Source organism: Balaenoptera borealis, assembly GCF_965194805.1.
Source record: "Balaenoptera borealis genome assembly, chromosome: 2".
NCBI classification, from domain to species: domain Eukaryota; kingdom Metazoa; phylum Chordata; class Mammalia; order Artiodactyla; family Balaenopteridae; genus Balaenoptera; species Balaenoptera borealis.
Window position 1 is genome coordinate 46,025,974 of NC_138867.1, and position 9,447 is coordinate 46,035,420.

General features: G+C 39.3%; 1 pseudogene across 1 annotated transcript; it reads left to right on the top strand.

Moving 5' to 3' along the window:
* Positions 1–5,252: 5,252 nt before the first annotated feature.
* LOC309624660 (large ribosomal subunit protein eL33 pseudogene) lies at positions 5,253–7,844 on the top strand (annotated as a pseudogene). The gene has a single exon. The product of its transcript is annotated as a large ribosomal subunit protein eL33 pseudogene (transcript).
* The last annotated feature ends 1,603 nt before the right edge of the window (positions 7,845–9,447 follow it).

Genomic DNA, 9,447 nt, shown 5'->3' on the forward strand with positions numbered 1-9,447 from the left:
TGAATAAGTGGTCATGTTTATCTCATATAAATTCTAGAAACAATGTAGGTGTCCTAAGTGATATTATGTTCTCATAACTTATCCTTGCATCTTCTATCCAATTATTAAATATAAATGACATTTATTTAAAGTTATAGACGATAATAGATGCTTATCTGTAAATACTTATTGGCTTTTTTTTAAGATGGGTAAACTTAGTTGAGCCCCACATCTCTGTGGTTGTTTGTTCTTATATAAAATGAAGCCACACATGGCCATATATACACTACCAAATGTAAAATAGCTAGTGGGAAGCAGATGCATAGCACAGGGAGATCAGCTCGGTGATTTGTGACCATCTAGAGGGGTGGGATGGGAGGGTGGGAGGGAGATGCAAGAGGGAAGAGATATGGGGATATATGTATATGTATAGCTGATTCACTTTGTTATAAAGCAGAAACTAACACACCATTGTAAAGCAATTATACTCCAATAAAGATGTTAAACAGTAAAATAAAATAAAATGAAGCCACAAAGAACTTTGCAGCCTACTTCACAGCAGCGTTGAGGAACAACGCATTGAAATAGTTTTGTAAACTGTGAAGTATTTAACCACTGGGGAGATTTATCGTGCAGATGGAACGTTTTAATTCACTAACTAAAGATAAATGCAATAAACCAGAAAAATCAGATGAGATGAAGACAAAGCCCAGTAAAGGTGGTCTTTGATGTAGAACACAAAGATTGAAAGTGTGATGGTGTTCCCTGGTGGGAAACTTCAATCTAGAATTAAGATTCAAGTGTTCTTATAAGGAGTCAACAAAGGAAAAAACAAAAACAGAAACAAAAAACCCTCAGTCTATTACCCAAAACAAAACAGGAGCCTGCAAGCTAAGGAAAGGAGGGCTGAATGAGACTCCTCTTGGGTTTAGAAGCAGAGCCCTCTGAAGCTCTGAGTGCATTTTATTGTCCTCTGTGGGCGTGTGGGCGGAGGATTCACGTGAAAGCTGCTACTGCCAGTGCGCTCAATTACCGACAGAAAATCGCCCTGGTGTTGGGGGAAGAAACCTTTCATTTGGGGTATAGAAACTGAAGACAAGTTAAAATTAATGGTTACAACATTTTTAAAAATTCCTCCTTTCGTACCTCTATAAGGAATAAAAAAATAATATATTGTTCACTAATTTTTCCTTGTACTATATTAATGTTATCTAAACATTGCTGACATATGCATTTGGACCATAATACAGAAAATGAACTTAAATATTTTTATCATGATGTCTAAAAACACACAAAAATGTTTCATAGTTAAAGCCTTAAATGACCCTATCTTTTCTTTTCTTCTTGCACCAGATCCTGGGACACAGGCTGCTTTCTTCATCCTTCATCCCTGTCCCCCTGGCCATAATCATGTTTGTTTTAAGGAATTTTCCTCCTGATCATTCTGGAAAACCTGTTTTATCTCCATTCTCTCCTCTGCTGTCAGGTAAGCTCCTTATGTGTTCCCTGCATTCAGTGTCTCCATTTTCTTTTTTCTCTTCCGTTTCCAGTCTGACCTAGACCTTCACCATCCACTGAAATAACCTTCTTATGGCCAAAGCAGTGAACTTGAAAGAGGCAAGACTGCAGGCAGATAGGTGAATAATGAAGGAGGCTATTACCCCAAACCTAGGTGAAAGAAAATGGCATCTGGAAACAAAGTGATGTCACTGAGGGCCCACAAGGCTGGATTCCAGTTCTGAGTGAGAGAGAAATCACAGGTGACTGAGTGGGGCGGTGCTGCCACTTCCTGACATCAGGAACAGCAAGTTAGTGCTGGTGGGGGGAGGTGGACGAGAAGGTTGTATTAAACTGGCTCTGTACAGGGAAGATCACACTAAACACGAGTGAGGACTCTCCCATGCCAGGTGTCTGATGGAGGGATTCCCCCTCTACAATGGGCAGGATGGTTTGGCCCCTTAAAGATTTCTAGAAAGTAAAACCAGAAGCCAAACCTTCTTTTCTAGGAACAAAGAAGGTTATTAATTCAAACAGAAGAATGCAATCCAATATCAAAGCAATACTGATGAGTGACAACGACTAAGGCTGGAATTTTCTGTCCAGAGATGTTGAACTGTCTCTGTTTCAGAAGACTACATTGCCACGTGAAAGATAATAATAACAGATATCATTTACTGAACATTTCATATACCAGAACTTAAAACATCATGCTAAGAATTTTTCACACAGTGTTTGGCTCATTCTTCATAGCAGTTATACAAGGTAGAGAATTAATATAATCACCATTTCAGAGGATGCCAAAACACACAAAAATGAGTTAAATACTTGGCTGAGGTCACTCAGCTGGCAAGTGATGGGGCTAGAAGTCGAACCCAGGCAATCTAATGCCAGAACCCACCCTCCTAACTGCTCCGGTGCCTGAGTGTCATTCACCTATTTCTGGGACTTGTGTTCTTGGAGGTGACCTAAGAGGACCACAAGCTCCTCTGATGAGACAGCTCTGCAGATAAGGAGGAAGGATCTGAAATTTGGGGAGTCTGACTGTGGGTCAAACCTAAGAAAGTGAGGTGACCGAGATTATTACGAAGCTCCCTATTGCATCCTGGACAGTGAGATCTTTTCTGGTTATAAGAGGGCCTAAACTGGTTTTCCTGCTTAGTGAGAAGAACAAAAGAGAGATCTGATCAGAAAGTCTTGTGAAGGGGCAATATATCAGCATATCAGAGCAAGGGGGAAGGGGCAGTTCTTGAATGCAAGGTCTTTTTTTTTTTTTCCATAAAAAAGTTTATATTTAAAATGAAAAAAAATCAGTCACAGAGGCATTCAAGTAGTAATAATGTTATACAGATTTTGCTTTTCCTTTATATCAAGACAGATTTGCAAGGACTTCCCTGGTGGTGCAGTGGTTAAGAATCCGCCTGCCAATGCAGGGGACACGGTTTCGAGCCCTGGTCCGGGAAGATCCCACATGCCGCGGAGCAACTAAGCCCGTGCATCACAACTACTGCACTCTAGAGCCCGCGAGCCACAACTACTGAGGCCGTGTGCACAACTACTGAAGCCTGTGCGCCTAGAGCCCGTGCTCTGTAACAAGTGAAGCTACCACACTGAGAAGCCCGCACACCTCAATGAAGGGTAGCCCCCGCTCACCACAACTAGAGGAAGCCCGTGCGCAGCAACGAAGACCCAACACGGCCAAAAATAAAAAAATAAATAATAAAATAAATTTATATAAAAAAAAAAGACAGATTTGCACAAGTGTTTGCAATAGTTTGTATACAACCCACAGTCCTTTATATACATACATACATACATATATAAAATAAATTTTGTTTTTTAGATTTGATTTTAAGATGGAAGTGGTCACACTAATTGGTATGTGTACAGGCCCAAGTGATCCATCGGCAACACATTTATGAATGCAAATTTTACAGGCAAGAACATTTTCATACATCTATCTGTATCTGCCTATAGACAGATACAGTAAGAAAAAAAAACTTAAAAATTAACACAAGGAAGTCTACTTTGTCAAGCTAACCCCTTATGTACTGGTTGTCATTTTGCTTTTATTGCAGAGGTGCAAAACGGAGCACCAAACTTGAATAAAATTTCATAACCCTTGTGAAAATAATCCAAACCCCAGGGATTACTTTCAAAGCCTCTCAAACATAGACCTTAGTCTGGGACTCTACTCTGCTTCTAGTTGTTTCTCTTATTTTCAGTGGCTCAGGCTTCTATCAGAAAAGACAGATTTTATTGTAAAGCATACTTAGTTTATTTTTCTGTATAGGGGAGAAAGTGTTCGACTCTGTGATTAGATGATCACTAACATGAACAAGAAGAATCAGATACAATTTTTGTTTAAAACAAAGAAAAATCCCCAAACTTCTGGGGATCTGGCATTGGCCAAACTTCCTTTGGAAGATTCCAAAGTTAAATCCCTTAAAAAGGAAAGGGAAAAAGAAATGAAATGCCAGTGTCTTTGCAAGGTCTTATTGATCAAGGAAGATAAAATCAGCCCCTCCACAATAAGAGAGAGTAAATGGTTGTAGTGACAGAAAGAGAGTTGTAGTCTCCACAAAATGACGAGTCCTTAATATTTTACAGGACTAACAATGTGATCCCATTCAAATGCATGTTTCAGTCCCTTTTTAAAGTAGCATTTTTAACCTTTTTTAACTTACAATTATAAATAAGGCCCACTTTCTTCTTCCCTGATAAGTATCACAAAATTTTATCTCTGCTTCCTAAGTGTCAGGAGACCCTCTTCTCCTTACCTGAAAGTCCTGAGGCTACAACTTCCCTACTGACCAGAGGATCTCAGTTTGTCCTCTTAAGAATAAAAGGAATCATACAACCTTGGTGTGGTAGGGAACCGGGGTGTGATGGTCCTTTGGCTACTGGCTGGTGAGCATTTCTCTCCTCCCTATTGCCATGCAATTGTTGGAAATAACAAAGATTTATTTTTAAATTTTGAGTCTGTGGCCTTTTTTTTCATACCAATTGGATATCAGCTTGGCAGAATCTGGAGCCATGTAGACCCTGAGGGTGGCCTAGGTAGACTATGGAATGTCCTCTTTACATTGTCTCCACTACCCAGGGATGCCATAGTTAATTTCTGCCTCAAGCTGTTTTCAGATCAGAAAGACTTGATTTTTCTGGCAGGGATCATAAACTGTAGGTGTCTGTCCAGAGTCCACGCCAGCTCTCTCCACTTCTTATCACTTTCCAACATAACCCTTAAAAATTGGGTAACTTTTTGTCTGTAGGGCAAAGTGACTTTCTATAGGAACTCTTCAGTCCAAGAGTCAGGAAGGGAGGTCTACTCCGAGCTCATTTTGTTTTAGACACATGGAGCAAGGAGAACTCTAGTGGCCAGGCTGTGTTTTCTACAGATCATTCCTCATTAAAAGGAACTTGAGCTCCTTGGAGAAGTGGCTGATTCCAGAGACTACCAGGTTCATATCAAAAGAACTCAGGAGGGACTTCCCTGGTAGTGCAGTGGTTAAGAATCCGCCTGCCAATGCAGGGGACACAGGTTCAATCCCTGGTCCGGGAAGATCCCACATGCCGCGGAGCAACTAAGCCCATGCGCCACAACTACTGAGCCTGTGCTCTAGAGCTTGAGAGCCACAACTACTGAGCCCGTGTGCCACAACTACTGAAGCCTGCACGCCTACAGCCCGTGCACCACAACCAAGAGTAGTCCCCCGCTCGCTGCAACTAGAGAAAGCCCGTGCACAGCAGTGAAGACCCAACGCAGCCAAAAATATATAATTAATTAATTAATTAAAAAGAAAAACCTCAGGAGCCTTCTAGAATAAACTCTCACTGGCCAAGAATGGTTAATTTGAACATCGCTAAGGTTAATAATTGCAACAGATTAAAACACATCAAATGTATTTAAGCCTTGTGTTTAAAATAATACTTTAAAAAACGCCAACTAATTGGTCACTTTTGGAGGGTGCTAGTGAACTGATTCATTAAACTTGAAAACTGGTAACTAGAGCAAAGAAGTAATCATTACTCCTGTATTTCCTATGCACACTACTTCAGAGTAACCAATACTTGACAAGCAAACTTTCTTTTTATAGAACTACACATGGAAAGAAGGAACAATAGAATTAGAATATCAGCATCTTGCAATCTCTAATGAATTCATCTAGTCAATGAAAATCAGTGGCTGCTAACATCACAAAGAACACAACTGGACTTTCTGTACCACCTGATAGAAGTACACACAACACTACTCACAAAATTGTCCTGGAGCTCAGTCATCTTGGAACCGGTGGAGACCTGCTGGGAACAGGACTTCTAAAACAACAAATATGTCTGGAAGGCTGTGGTCCAAGGCCATTTTTGCTGGCTATAAGTGGGGTCTATGGAACCAGAGGGAACACACAGCTCTCTTGAAAATTGAAGGTGTATATGCTCGAGATGAAACTGAATTCTATCTAGGCAAGAGATGTGCTAATGTGTACAAAGCAAAGAACAACACAGTAACTCCTGGTGGAAAACCTAACAAAGCCAGAGTAATCTGAGGAAAGATAACTCATGTTCATGGAAACACTGGCATGGTTTGTGCCAAATTCCGAAGCAACCTTCCTGCTAAGGCCATTGGACACAGAATCCATGTGATGCTGTACACTTCAAGGACTTAAACTTATTGAAAGTAAATAAATAAAAGTGTGGATCTGTTCTCTTGTAAAAAACTAAAAAAAATTGTCTTGGAAATTAAAAATCCAATGTCAATCAGGTTAATCATTAGATCCAATTTACAGGAAACTTAAAGGACAGAAGAACATGTTAAATGACAAGACTAGGATGCAAAATCCAGTGGACAATGGAAACTATGGGAAATACAACCCAATTTCTTCAACAACAAGAAGAAGATTTATGGGCGTATTAATCAAGGTTCTCCAGAGAAACAGAACCAATAGTATAGATAGATAGGTAGATAGATAGATCAATCTAGAGAAGAGTGAATTATTATAAGAAATTGGCTCACATGATTATGGTGACTGACAAGTCCTAAGATCTGCAGTCAGCAAGCTGGAGACCCAGGAGAGGTGATGGTGTACTTCTGTTCCAAAGGCCAGCAGTTTCTAGACCCAGGAGAAGCTGAAGCTTCAGTTCGAACCCAAAGGCAAGGGGAAAAAATGATAATCCAGCTTAAAGGCAGCCAGTAGGTGGAATTCTCCCTTATTCAGGAGAGGGTCAGGTTTTTGTGCTATTCAGACCATCAGCTGATTGTGTGAGGCCCACCCCCATTAGGGAGAGCAAGCTGCTTTACACAGTCTATTTATTTAAATGTTAAACTCATCCCTCCCCCCCAAAAAACCACCAAAAACAAAAAGAAACACACTCTCACAGAAACAACTAGAAAAATATTTGACTAAATATCTGGGAAATAATATTTGACCAAATATCTGGCCCAGTAAAGTTGACGTGTAAGAATATCTATCACAGTGGGATAAGTCTGGATTAAAAGAGACTAACTAAAGAGACATTCAGCAATGAATGGAACATATTTGGATTCTAATCCTGACCAAGAAAAACTGTATGATTTTTTTTTAAGTAATATGATAAATAAAATGTGAACACTGGTTATTTGATGATGTAAATGAATTCTTTTAAAAACTTTTTAGGTGGGAGAATGATATTGTTAAGTTTTTTAAAAGAGTCCTACACCCTTGCTGATACATATTCAAATATTTACAGATAAAATTCTATGACATCTGGGATTTGCTTTAAAATAATAAAATAATCTGGGATGGTGGAAGTGGGAGCTATAGATATTAGCCTTGTGTTGATAAATATTGAAGCTAAGTGATAGGTATGTGGAAATTCATTATATTATTTTCTCTAATTTTGTAAATACTTGAAATTTTCCACATAAAATTTTTTTCTTTGTAAAAGCTTTATCTTCTAAGACACATGAAATATTTAAAATAAATTGCTTCAAATCAGATTGTGTTTAATTGTTACTGATCTCTCTGCTCTATCTAAATAGTCAATTCTGGACTTCCCTGGTGGCACAGTGGTTAAGAATCCACCTGCCAATGCAGGGGACACAGGTTCAAGCCCTGGCTGGGGAAGATCCCACATGCCGCGGAGCAACTAAGCCCGTGCGCCACAACTACTGAGCCTGCACTCTAGAGGCCATGAACCACAACTACTGAGCCCATGTGCCACAACTACTGAAGCCCGCGTGCCTAGAGCCTGTGCTCCGCAACAAGAGAAGCCACCACAATGAGAAGCCCGCACACTGCAACGAAGAGTAGCCTCCGCTCGCCGCAACTAAAGAAAAGCCCACGTGCAGCAATGAAGACCCAGTGCAGCCAAAAATAAATAAATAAATAAATTTTAAAATAAATAAATAACTAAATAGTCAACTCAGAGCCTGCCCTTCAGATGTTTATCAAAGTACACATTTCTCCTGAAACTCCACAGCACATAAACGTTTTTTAAAAAAGAAAGTCATTATTTTTCAATCTCTCATAAAATAATTAAAGTGAAAATCAGTGGATGTTAAAAAAAATGGGTAAATGGTTGATAGGAAGCTTTATAATGAAGATATCAATCTTTCAGTATTGGAACCCACTTATCAATGTTGTCCATCAAAGTGGGATAATTGAACATTATGCACATCCTGATATGATGGATTGTGAAGTACATAGTACCACCTATGAAGTATTCTTGCCAAAAAGACCTTTTCAAGGGGTTAGATCTAACTTCCAACATACAGGACATTTAGAAGCTAAAGAAACAAGTTAAACCACACCATGAAGAAGCATCCATCCAAAACCTTTTGTTGAACATCCCACAGCACAACTCACCAGTTTCTTCAACCAATCAGTGGCATAAATGAGTGGGGGAGAGTGGGGAGGGACATTATTCTGGATTTAAAATATTTGAGAGACATAACACCCAAATGCAATATGTGGCCATTGCTTGGGTACAAACTAACTGTAAAAAAAATATTTTGTAGACAATCAGAGAAATTTAAATAAGAAATGGGTATTAGATTACATTAAGGAATTATTTTTTGTTAGTTATTTAAGAAAAATCATTATTTTTAAGGTGGATATTGGATTATTTAGGGGTGAAGTGATATGATGTCTGAGTTTTGCTTTAAAATATTCTAGCTGAAAAAAAAGTGCTAGTTGAAAAAAGACTGTTAAAACTGAGTAAAGAGTACACTGCAATGTTTTTTCTATTTCTGTATAATCTTGGAAATTTCCATAATAAAAAACAAACTGAAACATTAAGTGCCATTCTCCATAAGTTGGAATTGGTTTAAGTTTGAGCCCAAATTGTAGTTTTCTCTTAATATATCCAAGGATCATGATGGACTTCTGTTCTCCGCTTTTCTTGTAGTTGACACCTCGAGTTACGCACTCTAGCAGACTTCAGGTTTTATGATTACTCCTTCCAGAACTAGCCTAGAGATCTAGACACAACAACTGAGCTATTAAGTGGACAATTTGTTTTTCTTTGAACTTCCAGACAGAATTTTCTCTCCTCATCTTCTATGCTGATGACTCCCAAATTCATATTTCTAACCCAGACCTCTCTGGTAGTTTTAAAACATGTCTATCAATTCTTTGATAATCCTTCCATCAAAGATGGAGTCTAATTCCCCTTGGCTTAAAAATGGCCCGGCCTTATGAGTTTCTTCTAACAAATAGAATGTGTGTAATAGGATATGTTGGCAGCGATGCTGCATGACTTCTGAGGTTAAGTTAGAGGAGGTGATATACTTCCTCCTGGTTCTCTCTCTCAAGATGCATGCTTTAGAGCCCTGAACCACCACATGAATATTCTGGTACCCTGAAGCTGCCTGGAGAGACGATGAACAGAGATCACATGGAGACAGAGACAGGTGCCCAAGGTGCTTCAGCTGTTCCAGACCCAGAATGTTCCCAACCCAACATCAGGCATGTGAGTAAAGAGTCTTCCAAGTGA